Raw genomic sequence first — 18,142 nt, 5'->3', positions numbered from 1 at the left:
GTTGGGAATCGAACTCAGGTCTTCTGGAAGAGCAGCCAGTGCTCTCAACTGCTGAGCCACCTCTCCAGCCCAAGAGTCAAGAGTTCTATTACAATTGTTTAAAATGTGTGTGTGTGTGTGTGTGTGTGTGTGTGAGTGTATGTGTGTGAATGTATCTGTGTGAGTGTGTATGATTGAGTGTGTGTGAATGTGTCTGTGTGAGTGTGTATGAGTGAGTGTGTGAGTGAGTGTGTGTGTGAGTGTGTCTTGTACATGCCAACATGCCACAGTATATTTGTGAAAGTCAGAGGACAACCTATAGGATTCATTTTTCTCTTTCTAATAGGTGATCCTGGGGATCAAATTCAAGCCGTCAGATTTGATGGCAAGCACCTTTAGCCGCTGTGCTATCTTGCTAGATAAAGAATGAGAATTCTTAGATTCCAGTTTGTAAAACTTTGTGGGAAAAGGGCTGAAGAGATGGCTCAGTGGCTGAGAGCGTTTGCTGTCAAATGTGGCTCCCAGCACCCATGCTGGCTCACAAGTGCTCGTATCTCTCTCTCCTCTGTCTCTGTCTCTCTGTCTCTGTCTCTGTCTCTGTCTCTCTGTCTCTGTCTCCCTCCCCCCCCACACACACACACATACACAAGAACTAGGAACTACTTTTGCTGAGTGACCTAGGATCAAGCATATGTGGCTTTCTATCTTACCTCCTGTGTGACAAACTGTCTGTAAGAGCCTCTGCTCTGTGGGGATTGTCCAAAAGGGGTCCCCAGTACCAAAGCATGGATGGCACCAAACACTTGTGCTGTAGCTAAGAACTTCCAAGAGGCAAGCAGGCTCAGATGCAGAACATTTGTTTAACTTGCATTATTGCTTTAAGATCTGTTACTATTTGTGTGTATGTGCATGTGTGTGTGTGTGTGTGTGTGTGTGTGTGTGTGTGTGTGTGTGTGTGTGTGTGTGTGTGTGTGTGCAGGTACCCACTGGGCCAGAAGAGGGCGCTAGACCCTTGGGGCTGGAATTACAAGTGGTTGACATGTGACTGCTGAACTCAGGTCTTCTGAAGTGGATTCGAGCTTGCTTGACCTGGCACTCTGGGTTTTCCCACTGTTTTCTCTGAAGACCTCCTACTTTTATTTTCTTTTTAAAGATTTAGTTATTTATTTGAGTGCTCTGTTTGCACATATGCCTCCATGACAGAAGAGGGCATCAGATTTCATTATAGATGGTTGTGAACCAGCATGTGGGTGCTGGGAATTTTTCTCAGGGCCTCTGGAAGAACAGTCAGTGCTCTTAACTGCTGAGCCATCTCTCCAGCCCCATAAACAATTTTGTTTTTCTGTGTAACCTTGGCTGCCCTGAAAACTCACTTTGTAGACCAGGCTGGCCTTGAGCCCAAAGATCCACCTGCCCTGTCTCCTGAGTTCTGGGGTGCACCACCACTGCCTGGCTTGAATTTCCACCTTTCTATAGACAATCCCAGACCTTCGTTGTTGATTCTAACTCAAAATGCCTGGCTCTAGACATGGGTGCTTTGGAATGGAACTCAGGTCCTCTGCAAGAGCGAGAAGTGCTCCAAAGTCCCTGAGCCATCATCTCTCCAGCCCCAGTGTCCTAGCATTTTACAACACAGATTTACATGTGGTGGCATAGAGGTATATATGCAAGGAGAATCTCCAGAAGCTCCCCTATCCCCCCACCCCCCAGCTCCCACCCCCACCCCCCACCCCCCAGCCCCACCCCCACCCCCCACCCCCCGCAAACTTAAATTGGGGATTAAAAACAAAAAATGCCTGTCTCAGACAGGGCTCTTGGTTGCAAACAGCAGGTGTAACTGGTTGAAGAGTTAAAAGTGGTTTGTAATAGAGGTAACTGTTGGCAGGATGGGGGAGCGGGCTCAAGGCTAACCCTCATACATAGAGCCATAAACCACCCTTGGAAACAGCCTGATGAGTAAAGAAAGCGTTCAGAATGTTGGCCTGGGCCCAAGAACTGCATGCCACAATAAGCACAGGTCCTGGGAACTTGGCTGCTACTCTTAATGGTGCCAGTCCCAGGGACGTCTTTCTCTGTGCAGGAGGCACTCACTCACGTGTAGTGGGGGGGGGGGGGGGGGAACGGATGGGACAGGGGCAGCAGAGGGAAGGACTGCCATGAAGCCGGGTAAACTGAGATCAGTTTCTGAAATCTACTTGATGGGAGGAGAGACTCAACTTCCACAAGTTGTCCTCTGACCTCCACACATGCTCTGTGGTATGGGTACCCACATGCATACGCAAACACACTAAATAAATAAAGTTAAAAAAAGATTACTGTGCCTCACTTTCATATACCTATCTCTTTCCTCAGAAAAAATAGAATTATAGGGCTAGGAATATAACTCAGTTATCTAGTATATGCCGAGGTCCTGGGTTTCCTCTCCAGCACTTAAACAACAGCAACAGTGTTTGAAAGGAGCCATCTCTACATGCATGTTTCCAAGGCCTACACAGCTCTGGAGATATACACAAAAAATCAGACAACCAGAGAGGGGAGGTGGGAGGGAGGGGCTTGGAGGAGTGCAGGGAAGCGAAACTGGTTGGAATGTAAAGCATGCAAAAAGAATAAATAGATAAATAAATAACTAACTGATAACCCGTGGTTGCGTCAGAGAAGGGAAGAAGGAGACACAGATGGAGTTATTGACATGAATTCTACACGTGCACATGAAACCGTGGCAAACACGCTACAGTAAGAACACGCGACACACATCGAAGCCGTCTTATTAAACACCTGCTTGCGTCAATTTATGCTTAGAATGTTCAGGAGAAAACCCCGTCAAGCAGCTAGTGCTGTCCACACTGTGATGGAAAGTGACGGCACAGATGCCGCAGATGCTGATGCTATCTCAGGGTCACCATCTCCAACTTCGTGGCTAAAGGTCCCTCCTTGCACGCCCACAGTTGTTAAATAGCATCCACTTGTCCCATGACATTGGCCTGCCTGGCTAGCACTTCCTGGTACAGACAGTTCAGCCTCTAAAGCTGTCAATGACCTTGAGGACACAGAACTGTTAGCAAAAATAGCTGTTCATCTGAGGAAACAAAGCCTCTCTCTCTCTCTCTCTCTCTCTCTCTCTCTCTCTCTCACACACACACACACACACACACACACACACACACACACACACACAGTCTGTGTAGCGTTTGTCGTTTCTGAAGTGTGGGGCGTGAGGAAGACCCACACACAGCCACAGCCCAGGAGATCTCACAAGGGAACAGTGCTGGGCGTGTGTGACTGGAGGAAGGTTTGGCTGCTGAGCTCAGAGCACAGCCAGTTAACACCTGCTGACGGGACTTCCACTTCCCGTCAGCTGGATCACTTAGGATGCTGCCAGCATCGTGAACAGAAAGTGGCTCCCACAGGGAGGTCGCTCATTATGTCACAGAACATGGTGTCTGGGGAAGAGAATTTCAAAACTCCTGACTCCAGTACTATGTCATACACCCGGCTTGTTCTCTCTGACTCTATCTGGAGTTTTCCTTCCTAGTGACGAGATGACCTCTGCTGTATCAAAGACCACAAGTGGTCAGTGAAGGCAGGAAGCTTCAGTGCTTCCCACACTGCACTTGTCCTCTTGCCTTATGACTTTAATCTGAAGAAAAATCTTTCCCAGAAGCCTCCAGTGCACTTCTCCTCAGCTCTAGCTAGAGTTGTGTTTCACGCCCACACTCCAGATCCATTCCTGACAAGGAGTGAGGACATTTGACTTGCTCGTAGCTCATTTTTAGTGCCTGAGGAATAGGGCTCCCTCCTCTCCCCCCCCCTTTCCTTTCCCTCTCTTCTCCTCCCCTCCACTTCCCTTCTTTTCTTCCTCTCCTTTCCGCCCCCCCCCCCACACCCCCCCCCCCCCCCCCCGCTTACAGGGTTTTGCTATGTATCGTAGGTTGATGTTGAGCTCTTGACCGTCCTGCCTCTGTCTCCTGAGTGCTAGGGTGACAGGTGTGCTACCATCATAGTCAGCTTGTTTATACCTTGTTTTATCTGAAATTCAGTTTTAACTGGATACTATGCAATTTTTTCCCCTCTCAAACTCTAGGCCTTGTTCATGCTAGGCAAGCCCTCCACAACTGAGCTCTAGCTGCACCTTTGAATCCTGTATTTTAACTGCTGAATGTGGCGACCCCACTGGGAGACATGGTTAGCCTCACTGAGCCATTGTCAGCCCACCCTTGACAACCAGAGTTCTGCTAGCAAGAAGGCTGTAGACCCAGTGGATATGGTCTGCCTCATTTCTTCACAAGATGTTCTAAATTGTCAGTCAAGAAAACTCTGGTTGGGATGGCCAGATGGCTCGGTGGGTCAAAGCACTGCCCATCAGAACCAACAGCCTGAATCCAATCTCCAGAACTCACAGATGGAAGGAGAACGGATTCCTGCAAGCTGTCCTCTGACTTCCACATATGTGTCATGGCACATGCACTCAACTACATGCACACGCATGTGTGCACGCACACAAACACACACTCACACACAGTGAATAAACAAATGTAATTTTAAAAAAGGAAAAGCTCTGGCCTACAAAGTTTTATGAACATATAGGGGAGAGAGAGACAGAAAGAGAGAGACAGAGAGACAGAGAGATGGAGTTAGATACAGCTAAGCATTGAGGAGAAATTTTTAAAATCACATTTTTTTTAAAAAAAGGAAGGATCTCACTCTGTATCCCAAGCTAGTCTGGAATTCCCTATGTAGATAAGGCTGGCCTCAAGCTCTCAGCAGTCTCTTCCTACCTCCTTCTCCCAAGTGCTGGGATCCCGCACATGATCGCAGTTTCACATCACAGGATTAGCTGGTAACAATGCACAGTGACAGAGTTTTTTAAAAATAAACTGTGTGCAGGGCACAAGAACATTGCAGCTGTCACTTACGTGACCAGACGCCTTGAAAGCCGTCCCTCAGGGTCCTTTGGCTTTGCCACAGATGCACAGAATGGGATGTACACCTCCTCTGGAGACCCTGTGAGCCTCTCTTTGTTGAAGACTTTTTTTTTTCAGTACTCTGGCCTCTCTCAAGCCCACTATGGATAGAAGATCAAGATGCCAAAGAAAGGGTGGGGATATTTTCTGTGGGAGCTGGTGCTGTTTCCACACTACATTTATGCTTTTTCATGAAGAGATAATTAGCATGCGGATTCTGACTACAGGCTGGATTCTGAATACTGGAGAGGCACTCACGGACAGATGCAAACCCACAACTCCTTTGCAAAGCCACTGTCTTTCCACTGTGGCCCCAGCCCAGGGAGGGGCAGGGGAAAACACTTATTTGTCAGACCCCGTGAACTCTGGCCCACAGCCCAAGCAGTACTGGGAATCCTGGTCGCCAGATGGGAAACCGCATGACAACTTTGCTTAAAAACATGTCACCCTAGGGACAGAAAAACATCTAATGGCCAACACCTTTATTTTCTGAGGCAGGCCGGAGAACCTGGTTGCATAGATAACATTTTTCTCTTTATTTAAGAGAACATAGCCTCGGTGTCCTAAACTGGATTTATGATGTACACTAAAGAAGAGCCTGTGTGAGAAAGGTGAGGTGGTCCATGCCTGCGACCCAGGATTCAGAAGAGACGAGCAGAGATGCCAGGAACTCAGGACCATCTATGGCTGCATGAGACTATTTCAAAACAAAACAAAAAGGAGTATTTGGGCAGCACAAGTTGAATTCAGTGGGTTAGTTTAAAAAAACAAAACAAAACAAAACTGAAGTTGAGAGAGGGTGAAGTAAGGGACGGATCTGGGAGGACTGCGGAGGAGGGGCAAATATGATCAAAATATATTTTTATATGAAATTATCAAAGAACTAATAACAACATTGTTTTTGAAAACCAGAAATGACATTTTCTGGTAGCATAATAAACACACATTACAACACCACTTGGACATGGGTTTAAGTCAATAGAAAGACTCTATTAGGCCGGGCAGTGGTGGCACACACCTTTAATCCCAGCACTCAGGAGGCAGAGGCAGGAGGATCACCATGAGTTCGAGGCCAGCCTGGTCTACAAAGTGAGTGCAGGATAGCCAAGGCTACACAGATAAACCCTGTCTTGAAAAACAGAGAGAGAGAGAGAGAGAGAGAGAGAGAGAGAGAGAGAGAGAGAGAGAGAGAGAGAGAGAGAGATTCTATGAGCCAGTCATGACTACCCTGGAGCTCCGGATCCTACTATAGCTCTGAGTCTTGCTCTGAGCTGTCAGACACAAAAACCTTATTCTGGGTTGGCATACTTCAGTTAACAAGAACAGTTTTCCAGAAGCAGAATGAGAGAAGCTAAAAGGCAAGGTTGGTATGTTTAGAGATTTTTCCAGAACTATGGATGTTAATGGATCAGGCCTTTGCTTTTGTTTTGGCAGGTGATGCTGTCTATGTGCTGGGTTTGTTTTGTTTTGTTTGAAGATTTATTTTACTTGTTTTACATATATGGGTGCTCTATCTGCATGGCCACCTGCATGCCAGAAGAGGACATCAGATCCCGGTATAGATGGGTATGAACCACCATGTGGTTACTGGGAATTGAACTCAGGACCTCTGGAAGAACAGACAATGCTCTTAACTGCTGAGCCAACTCTCCAGCCCTTATATGCTGAGTTTTATGGCCCAAATGACACTTCCATCATGGATTCAGTTGTGCAAGGGTCATTTGTACTAGAACATTGGCCTTTTTTCTTGCTTGTTTTTAGAGGATATTTAAATACTAGGGAAGTTATTTCCATGTCCATGGTGACCTGCAAATCCTGTGGCACAGCTGTCAACAGTCTAGAAACTTTGGTTATAGCAATTTTCTCCTTGATTGTTTGCCCCACACTCTTCCTTTTGTTTGTTTGTTTGAGACAGTCTCTCAGTATGTAAGTATTGCTGGTCTGGAACTCTCTAAAAAGACCAGGTTGGCCTTGAACTTAGTCTTCTTCTACCTCCACCCCTAATGCTAAGACTACAGATATGTGCCATTGTGCCTGGTTCACTTTTATCTATTTTTATACTTATCGGGCTTTCCTCCTTTAGGTAAGGGGGGGTCTCACTATGTAGTCCTGGATGGTTATGAACTCGATATTAGACCAGACTGGTCTTGAACTCATGGACATTTGCCTGCCTCTGCCTCTACCTCCTGAGTCCTGGGAGTAAAGGCGTGAACCGCTACACATGGCTTTATTGGTTCTTTTGAGACAGGGTCTCATGTTAAGGCTGGCCTCAGACTCACTCTGTAGTTGAGACTGGTTTTGAACTCTTGGTCCTCTTGTTTCTATCTGCAGACTACTACAACTAGAGGCATGTACCACCATACTCCGACCATCTTCTGTTGTATATGTGTGTGGTTTATGTATTTCCTTTTGTAGATATGTACATACATATTAGGGGGATGACATGCTCTGGCCATGTTCTTGTGTGTGTGTCACACACACACACACACACACACACACACACACACACACGTGGTATGTGTATGTGTTTGTATGGGCTTGTGAATGTATGTACATGCAAGTTCTTGTGTATGTATTATGTACATGTGCAATAGAGTTCAGAGGTCAATTTTGCATGTTTTCCTCCAACTCCAACTCGCTCCACCTTACATGTTTGAATGTAGGGGAAACATGAGATAACTGCCAGTAAGTTGAGATTTTTAGATTGAGAATTTCAAGGAAGTCAAATGAATACCGTTGTATATTCTGGTAAAGTGTGGAGAGAAAAGGGTAAGGAGTCTGTGGGACAATGGTGGGAGAGACACAAGGGATAAAGATATTTCCTTCCTTCCTTCCTTCCTTCCTTTTTGGCAGGGTTTCTCTGTGTAATAACTCTGACTATCCTGGAACTCACTTTGTAGCTGCAAACTCACAGAGACTCTGCCTCCCATGTGCTGGGATTAAAGGCGTGTGCCACCATACTTGATAGATAAAGATCTTTTCAAAGGAGCAACCACAGTACTATGGAATCTAAGATGGATCCACTGCAGGAAATCCTGGACAGCAAAGCGCTGGCCTACATGATGGGAGGATGAGAGGTAAGGGATCAACATGACAAGTCACAATACTTGAAGCAGATTTTGAAAATGGTGGAGACCCTGGCCATTCCAAAGGAAAGGGTGTGACCAGGAGAAGCAGCTAAAAGGGAAGGAACAGGAAATTTCATTTTAGGAGTCTGAAGCTGAGAAGTCATGGTGTTGTATAAATCAACATTTGGATGTTGAAACTAACAGATTGATGACAAAAATAAGAAGAGAAGGGGCAGGGGAAAGGGACTCAGTGGGGAAAGGTGATTGCTGACAAGCCTGACAATCTGAGTTCAATCCCCTGGTCTCACATGGTGGAAGAGAAGAACAGACTCCTGAAAGTTATTTTTCACTTCCTTTGGCCCTGTCTCTTTAGAAATTACTTGCATGAATTGTTCAGCTTGTTTTGGTTTGTTTCTAGACATGGTCTCTCTATGTTGTCTTGGCTGTCCCAAAACTCACTACATAGACCAGGTTTGTCTTTTTTGTTTTTGTTTTTTGAGACAGATTTCTGTATGTAGCCTTGGCTATTCTGGAACTCACTCTGTAGAACAGGGTGACCTTGAGCTCAGAGATCTGCCTCCTCTGCCTCCTGAGTCCTGGGATTAAAGGCGTGCACCACAACTGCCCAGGTTTGTCTTGAACTCAGAGATCTAATGCCTTCTGCTTCACGAGTGCCTGTGCCTCCATACCTGGTCTTGAGTCATCCAAAACAGGCCTTCAGGGCCTGTCAGAGACCAAGGTAACATACTCAAGATGAGAAGCTAGTCATTTTAAACTCACGGATGGAAGCTGAAAAAGCTCCCCAGTTGTGAGCCCTAGATGACTGGGAGAGGACAGGGAAGGAGGCTGCCCGCCCAGGGCAGGAGTACACGGGACCCAGGAGCTGCTCCATCTCCCCCTTAACATAGGATCTCACTATGTAACCGTGAAGACCAAGCTGGTCTTGAACTCACAGAGATCCACCTGCCTCTGCCACCTGTGTGCTGCTGGGTTTAAAGCCTGCACCACCACACCTAGCTTCTCCATGGCTTTCCGTGGCTCTGAGGTGACACAGTTTAACAGCGAGAAGATCATGATCCACTGTCAAGAGGATCCGACGGCGCTGGCCAAGCGCATCTCTCCTGAGTTTATTCTTTGTCCCAGGCTTCCAGGAGGGGAAGACTTATCTCTACCCTTGTGTCACACCCAGGGTCATAAAAACAAAGTCCCAAACAGTCTTCTGGGGATCAGTCTCCAGTGGGAATGAATTGGGTTCCTGGGGCCTTTAAGAAGCTCAGTAGGAGCCAGGCATGGTGGTGCACGCCTTTAATCCCAGCACTCAGGAGGCAGAGGCAGGTGGATCCTTGTGAGTTCCAGGCCAGCCTGGTCTACAAAGTGAGTCCAGGACAGCCAAGGCTACACAGAGAAAACCTGTCTCGGAAAAAAAAAAAAAAAAAAAAAAGGAACTCAGTAGGTCCAACATTTTACGTTTACTTTTGGGATTTTTGTTTTCTTTTCTTTTTGGTTTTTTTGGTTTGGTTTGTTCATTTGTTTGTTTGTTTGTTTGTTGAGACAGGGTTTCTGGCTGTCCTGTAACTCGAGACCAGGCTGTCCTCGAACTCACAGAGATCTACCCGCCTTCCTGAGGCTAGCCTTCCTGAGGGCTGGGATTAAAGGCATGTGCCACCACTGCCCAGCTAATTTTTAAAAAATATTTTTATTTCATGTGGTTGGTTATTTTGCATATATATATGTATGTGTGTGTATATATCTGTGTATCACATGCATGTTTGGGGCCTGTGTGGAGACCAGAAGTAGGCATCAGATTCATCAGATTCCCTGGAACTAGAGTTACAGACAGTTGTGAGCTGCCATGTGGGTGCTGGGAATTCAACCAGGGTCCTCTGGAAGAACAGCCAGTGTTCTTACTCACTGAGTCATCTTCCCAGTGCCCTACATTTTTTGTTTTTGCTTGTTTGTTTGTTTGTTTTGAGACAGGGTTTCTCTGTGTAGCCTTGCCTGTCCTGGACTCACTTTGTAGACCAGGCCGGTCTCAAACTCACAGAGATCCACCTGCCTCTGCCTCCCGAGTGCTGAGATTACATGTGTGCGCCACCTGGCCCTACATTTTTTTTTTTAAATCAAGACTGACTCATACAATACAACCAGACTAATAAAAAGCATGCTATCTGAAGTGAGATGGGAAAAAAAATCTATTCATTTTTGCCCTGTCTAGTGTCTCTAACAGAACCCAAAGCCTGGCACAATCAAGGCTGTATTTATACCTTTGGCGAATCTCAAGAAAACAGTTTGACTCTGTGTAGATAAAAATAGATTTAAAATAAGCAGTTTGTCCTCTGCTTTATTGGGATGCAGATTATAACAATAGTGGGTTTGGAGAGGTGTGCTAACTGGGTGAGCCATGCCATTCACTGTGATTTGCGTCTACACTCTCTCTTAGTGTCTAAAATCATCTCTCGCTGGGCGGTGGTGGCGCACGCCTTTAATCCCAGCACTCAGGAGGCAGAGGCAGGCAGATCACTGTGAGTTCAAGGCCAGCCTGGTCTACAAAGTGAGTACAGGACAGCCAAGGCTACACAGAGAGACCCTGTTTCGAAAAACTAAAAACAAAACAAAATAAAATCGTCTCTCATGGCAGTGTGACTTTGCTCACACACTGAATAACTTTCTGGCAAGTTGGCTGGGGCAGTCACCACACACAGGCTCACATCCCAATAAAAGAATCAGCCTTTAAGTGGAGCGTAGTGTTGCAGGCCTGAAATCCCAGTACTCAAAGAGACAGAGGCAGGTGGATCGCTGTGAGTTCGAGGCCAGCCTGGTCTACAAAGCGAGTCCAGGACAGCCAAGGCTACACAGAGAAACCCTGTCTCAAACAAAAACAAACAAAAAACCCAACAAAACAAAAAGCCCAAAAGAAAACAAAACAAAAAGAATCAGCCTTTACAAAAACGTTATTAAACACACAATGGTGGCCATAGCAGCAGCAAGCTGCCTCTTGCCTTGGTCTTTCTCAGTCACGGCACCAACCTAGAAGAGTGATGAAGACTTTAAGAAAGATGCCATTTTAGAGTCAACCATAGCGCTCACCCTTAATCCCAACACTCAATAGGCAGAGGCAGGGGGAGTGCTGTGAGTTTGAGGCCAGCCTGGGCTACAGAGTGAGCCGTTTTCTACATCTATCTTCATAGGCAAGAGGGAAACTGTTTGGCCAAATAGTGTCCGTGCAGACCGATGCTCCTCTAACCTGCAGGCCAGAAGCCACATCCATGATGCTTTGCTCTCAGAGGCCCAGTTTCCTGTAACCATGCCAACACAACGTGGGCAATCAACTAACTGAGCTGTGCAGATCTGAATTTTCATTGTACCCCTCAGGTTTATTTTTTTTATTTTTTTATTTTTTGGTTTTGTTTTTGTTTGAAACAGCATCTCATTATGTAGCCCTGGCTGTCCTGGAACTCACTTTGTAGACCAAAGATGTCATGTCTTTGAACTCACAGAAATTCTTCTACCTCTGCTTCCTGAGTGCTGGGGTAAAAGGCGTGTGCCACCACAGTCAGCCAATTTTCCTATTTAAAAAGGAAGTACTAACAAATTAAGAAAGAAGAAAAGGGGCTAGAGAGATGGCTGCTCTTCTGAAGGTCCTGAGTTCAATTCCCAGCAACCGCATGATGGCTCACAACCATCTAGAATGAGATCTGGTGCCCTCTTCTGGCATGTAGGTGTACATGCAGGCAGAGCACTGTATACTTCATCATCTATTATTGTTGTCACCATCACCATCACCATCATCATCATCATCATCATCATCATTATTATTTTGTTTTTTTTTTTTCTTTTTTGTAACAAGGTCCCCCTGTGTAGCCTTGGCTGTCCTAGACTCACTTTGTAGACTAGGCTAGCCTTGAACTCACAGAGATTCTCCTGCCTCTGTCTCCTGAGTGCTGGGATTAAAGGTGTGTGCCACTACACCTGGCCAATAAATAAATCTTTAAAAAAAAAAAAAAGAAAGAAGAAAAGGTACTATTGATTTAATATTATTACTATTATTAAAAAGCAGGCCAGATACCCATAGAATGTAGCACGTAGTCCAATTGGGGACATAAAAACATAACTAATTTTTAATCAGTGTATTATTTACTTATTTATACTTTATTGTTTGTGTGTGTGCTTGCATGATATTGCATGACGGTAGTGTACTCGAGCCATAACATGTGTCTGGAGGTCAGAGGGCAACTCCATGAGGTCAGTTCTCTCTTTCCACCGTTCTGTGAAAGGAGGGACTCCAGGAAGGCGCCTTTGTCTGCTGAGCCATCTCATCGACCCTACTCACTTAGTCTTTTAAAGGTTCATTTATTTATTTATTATTTATGTAGTATTCTGCCCATATGAAGGGGGCACCAGGTCTCATTATAGATGGTTGTGAGCTACTATGTGGTTGCTGGGAATTTGAACTCAGGACCTTTGGAAGAGCAGCCAGTGTTGTTTTTAAATTATCTGTATTAGTAGTATTATCAGTACGCCTGGCTAGCAATCAATTACGACACTGACGCTTGTGTGTGTGTGTTTGTGTGTGTGTGTGTGTGTGTGTGTTTGAGACAAGGTCTCTCTCTTTAGCCTTGGCTTTCCTAAACTTGCTTTGTAGACCAGGGGCCTCGAATTCACAGTGATCTGCGTGCCTCTGCCTCCCGAGTGCTTGGATTAAAGGTGTGTGCCACCACGCCCAGCTCAACACTTGTTTTATTTTAAAATAGCCTTAGTTAACCTGGGGCAGGGCAGATATCAATCCTCTAAACTATTCCATAGTGGGGCAGGTATCACATGTCCCAATCCCATGCCATCTGCTTCTAATAATTTCTGTCTCGCTACCTCCCACCCATAACCCACATGCTTATGTTCTCCATCTGCGCCGGATTCTCTATCCACACCAGCCACGTGCTTCTCCTTCATCTAACCCGTGGTGGCCTTCCTCTCCTCCTCGGGTCTTTCTCCTTCCTCCTCATGGTTGGCTTTTGCTTTCTCCTCTCGGGACCCTCTCCTCTGGTCCCTCCTTCTTCCCCAAATTCCTCTCTCTCCCCTAAGCCAGGGAATCTTAGCCACACCTCTGTCTCCTTTGCCCTGCCCAGGTGGGATGGCTTTTTATTAATCAAAAGGTGGGTCACAGAGACACAGAGACAGTAATTAGCATCAAAGTACATCAGACCATCCCCCCAACAAGCCAGTGCTCTTAACTTCTGAGCCATCTCTCCAGGCCCTACTTGATTATTTTTGAGGTAAAGTTTCATGTACTCTACATGGCCTTGAACTCACTCCCTGTTAGCCAAGATGACCTTCTGACCTCCTGCCTCTACCTCCTGAGTGTGCCTGGTGCCTGTGGTACTGGAGATTCAAACCCAGAGCTTCACATGCAGTAGGCAAGCAGTTTACCCACTAAGCTACAGCCCAAACCTTGTTTATCTATTTCTTTTGAGACAGACCATCCTTCTGCCTTGGGGTCCCCAGCGCTATAGTTACAGGGAGTGCTATCACACCCAGAACACTAGAAGCTTGAAGGAGTGCAATAAAAGTTGAATCCGAGAGGGAGGAAAAGCTGGAAACTCGAGCCAAGTGCAGCTGCTGGGATAAATACCCGTCACCGCCATGACAGTTGGGCGAGCCTGCCTCTCTCCTCCAGCCCTGTGGCTTCCTGTAGCTCCCTCTACTGGTGAAGCCTTACAAAGTGCTCGTTGTTAAATCTGAAACCTCCAGAGCCTGAGCGGGAGAAGTCCAACCCATCAATCAACACCTCCACCCAAGCAACAACAACGGGATTTGTGGAATCCCACAGCCCCAGGAACCTAGAAAACCAACAGTTCCCGGGCTGGGGCTTTTCTCAGTCTCGTGTCTGTTGCTGAGATAAGACGGCCGGACAAAACGCAACTTAAAGGAGAAAAGGGTTTACTTCATCTTAAAATACCAGATTGCAGTCCACCACCATGCCTGGCGAGCTTTCTTATTTTTGAGACAGGGTCTTATGTAGCCCAGGCTGGCCTCAAACTCAATGTGTTTGTTGCCAAGGATGATCTTGAACTCCTGATCCTTCCAAGTGCCAAGATAACAGGCATTTACCACCACTCCCAGCTGAAATTAAGCATCATTTGCCATTAGATAAGATACATTTTTATAAAGTACTTATTAAGTTTCTAGTCCATTTACTCTGTGCAGTTTTTCTTTTCCTTTTTTAAAGATTTATTTATTTATTTATTATGTATACAGTGTTCTGCCTGCTTGTATGCCTGCGGGCCAGAAGAGGGCATCAGATCACATTATAGATGGATATGAGCCACCATGAGGTTGCTGGGAATTGAATTCAGGATCTCTGGAAGAGCAGCCAGTGCTCTTAACCGCTTAGCCATCTCTCCAGCTCACCGCCACCCTTTTATAATCTATTTATTTTATTTGTATGAATGTTTTAATTTTTCCTTTTTTTTTTTTTTTTTTTTTTTTTTTTTTTTTTGAGACAGGGTTTCTCTGTGTAGCCTTGGCTGTCCTGGAACTCACTCTGTAGACCAGGCTGGCCTCGAACTCACAGAGATCTGTCTGTCTCTGCCTCTCAAGTGCTGCGATTAAAGTCCTGTGCCACCAAACAAAACCCAGATGAGTGTTTTAAATGGACTTATTTTATGTACATAAGTGTCTCAAACCCATGTATGTATGTGCAGTGTGCATGCCTGGTGCCTGTGAGGGCCAGGAGAGGGCGCCAAATCCTCTGACACTGAAGTTAAGGCTGGTTGCCAGCCAAGCTACCTGTGGGTTTTAGGAACTAAATCCTAACCCTCAAAAGAGCAAAAAGTCTGTCCAGGCCTAGCCATCTCACCAGTCCCTCTGTGGGAATTTTAACTTCATCCTTCAGGGTGAGAAATGAAGTTCTGGGTGGTCACACTTGTGCTTAGGAGCATATAGCCCACTTTGGCCTTTGCCAGGAGAAGCATTGACATTGTGAAGCAGTAATTGTGCAGATGAGGAAGCTGAAGCTGCCTCTGGCTCCCTTTAGCTCCACCCCATCTCTTGTGCACTGTGTTTGGCCTTGACGTGTTAGGGATTTAACTCAGGGTATCACAAGAGCTACAGCCCCAGCCCTCAGTCCTTTACTCTGTGTGTGTGTGTATGTGTGTGCGTGTGTGCGTGTGTGTGTGTGCGTGTGTGTGTGTGTGTGTGTGTGTGTATGTGTGTGCGTGTGTGCGTGTGTGTGTGTGTGTGTGTGTGTGTGTGTGTGTGTGTGCGTGCGTGCCCATGGAGCCCAGAGAGATGGGATGGCTCTGAAGGGATGCTGGGATTACAGGTGTGCATCACCACCACTGGGTTTTAATACTTTTTTTTTTTTTTTGGCATTGCTTAAATAACTTGTGCACTTATATAACTGAATGTGCACTTATAATAATAGTACACTGTGTTATTTCACCCTTGCTCACCCTACTTCTTGCTCCCCATGCCAGGCTTGGCTAGCACCCTCAAGGAGCATGCCTTCCTGTACCTGCCCTTGCCCACCCCCGCCATCTCTACCCTGCCCTGCATGTTCCCCAAGAGAAGAAAGGGGTTGGGGTACAGTACAGCAGGACAGCAGAGACAGAAGAGACAGCTGAGTCCTCACCTACTGGGGTGCAGCACTACTCCTTACCTTGTTCTGGAAGTCTGGGTGCCTGGAGCCCTTACTAGTCAGCCAGGATAGCCAAAATGTTGAACTAACTTCAGGTTCAGTGAGGGACTTTCTACTGGGGCTCAGCAGTTAAGAGCACTGCTTTTCCAGAGGACCCGGGGTTCAATTCTCCGACACCCATCTGGCAGCTAACAACAGTCTGTAACTCCAGTTCCAAATGATCCGTTTCGTTTCTCGCCTCTGCAGATGCTGTACCCACATGCTGCACAGACATACATGCTTGGAAACACATAAAATTAAATAAATTGTAAGACAGAGCATAACTGAGACACCTGATATCAACCACTTGCCTTCACATACATGTACACTCACACTCTCATGTACACGTGCATATGTGCACCAACATGCACACACACAGACTACCCTAAGACACACTCAGGCAAATATAAAGACTCCAAAACATGAATTGACCTGAGCATGGTGACGAAGGAGGAGGTATAAGGGGGAAGATCCAGGGTTTAAGGCCATCTTTGGCTACATGGTGATTTGAAGGCCGAGCTGGGCTACATGAGACCCCATCTTAGAAAAACACAAAAAGAAAGAAAGAGGGCTGAAGAGTTAGCACACCCTGTAAAGAACCTGCATTACAAGCATAAAGACCTGAGTTCAACTCCCCAGAACCCACGTAAAAAGGCAACTTGCAGGGTGGTCCATGGCTGTAATGCCCATGCTGGGAAGACAGACACAGGAGTCTCGGGCCAGCCGGTCTCGCCTGTTTGGTGTCAGGCCAATAAGAGACACTGTGGTGGGTGACATTCCTGAGGATGATGTCCAAGAGTGTCCTCTGGCCTTAACATTCATTGGTGAGTGTGAGTGGGCACGCACGCACATACACACACATGAATACCTGTAGCTGGGTGTGGTAATAGACTGAGGCCAGAGGACTCTGCTAAGTTCAAGGGCAACCTGTTCCACTTAGGGAATCCCTGTCACAACAACAACAACAACAACAACAACAACAACAACAACAACAACAGAGAGCTGGTGAGAGAGTCCAGAGGGCACAGGCTCTTGGCACCAAGCTCATGTGAGCTCAGTCTCTGCAGCCCACTTGGGGGGAGGAGAGCAACTCCCACAAGTTGTCCTCTGACTGCCATGTGTGTGCCATGGCATTCACCAATACAAAGATAAAAAAATAGGAATAAGTTTTTAAAAGAGAGAGAAGAAAAGGATGGGAAACAAGAGAGAAATGAGGCATATAGCATTTTGTCTTCTTATATTATGAAAATAGTTTTGGCCACTTAGATTACCCAGGATTCCCAGAAACACTTGGAATACCCACGGTGTTTTTCAGGTACAGGCAAGGCAGGGCTCAGAAATGTTCTATACAGTCTAGATAACCAATGTTCTAGAATTTTCAGTATCTGTCTGAGCTCTTCATCCTCGGTATGAGAAAGGCAACCATAATAATGTTAGCAAGTGTATGGGGCTGTCCCAATAAAACTTTATTTACACAACAGATAAAGGCTGGGTTTGACCTCCTTGCCCCGATTTGCCTAGGCCTAGAATAGAATAAGGGAGAGGCTGACATTATTGACCCCACCCTAGCCAGGCTTTTTCCAAAAGGAGAAGGCAGGATTAGTTCTTAGAAAACATCTTGACCTTTTTACTATCCTGTAGAGTTCACATTGTTGTGACCAAATTCTGAATAAAACAACGTAAAGTAGGAAAGATTTATTTTGGTCCCAAGTCTCAGAGAGATCCGTCCATGGCTTCTTGGTCTCATGGGTTTGGGCAAAACATGATATCAGGAGTATGTGCAAGGGGAGGCAGGAGCATAGCAGTAACAGGGAGGGTGTCGGGGATGATACACAGCCCCAAGCATGTGGCCCCAGCCTCCTCCTTCCAGCCTGTCCACAATTCCACTCCCACCCAATAGTCTAATTTTGAGACTGGCCTGGCTGGCCTGCCTGGTCTCCAGCTCATAGTGAGCCTCCTGCCTCTGCCTCCTGAGTGCTAGGACAAAAGGTATGCGGCCCCATGCCCAGCTTATCAATAGTCTGTTTCGAAGCCATCCGTGGGCTAAGTCATTTGGTAGGTAAAAGTCCTCACAGACAAACCCAGATGTGCATTTTACTAACCCTCTAACCATCTCTCCATCCAATGAAGTTCACAGTCAAGATTAGTCATCCTTCATCCCGAGATGGTGAACGTCACAGTCGCCGAGGGCGAACCCCTTCACTGGGCTAAACAAGCTCTGCCCTCCCCTAGCTCCATCTAAGCCACAGTCCTGATCTCTCGCAGCACACCCAGCTGGGTGGAAGGAGGCATCAGTCTTGCATACCACTCTGCCTGCACCTCACCTGGGAGGGAATGGACTAGGCTCCCTGGACACAGCCATCCCTCTGCCATCCTCGACCAGGGCACCTTCACCCCACTTGTCATCTGTGCTCCTTAACTTCTGCACGGTCTTCCTGCACACACTTTTCCCTAGGGAACAC

The sequence above is a fragment of the Acomys russatus genome, chromosome 1 (assembly GCF_903995435.1).
Source record: "Acomys russatus chromosome 1, mAcoRus1.1, whole genome shotgun sequence".
Taxonomy (NCBI): domain Eukaryota; kingdom Metazoa; phylum Chordata; class Mammalia; order Rodentia; family Muridae; genus Acomys; species Acomys russatus.
Note: the sequence above shows the minus strand (reverse complement) of the source record.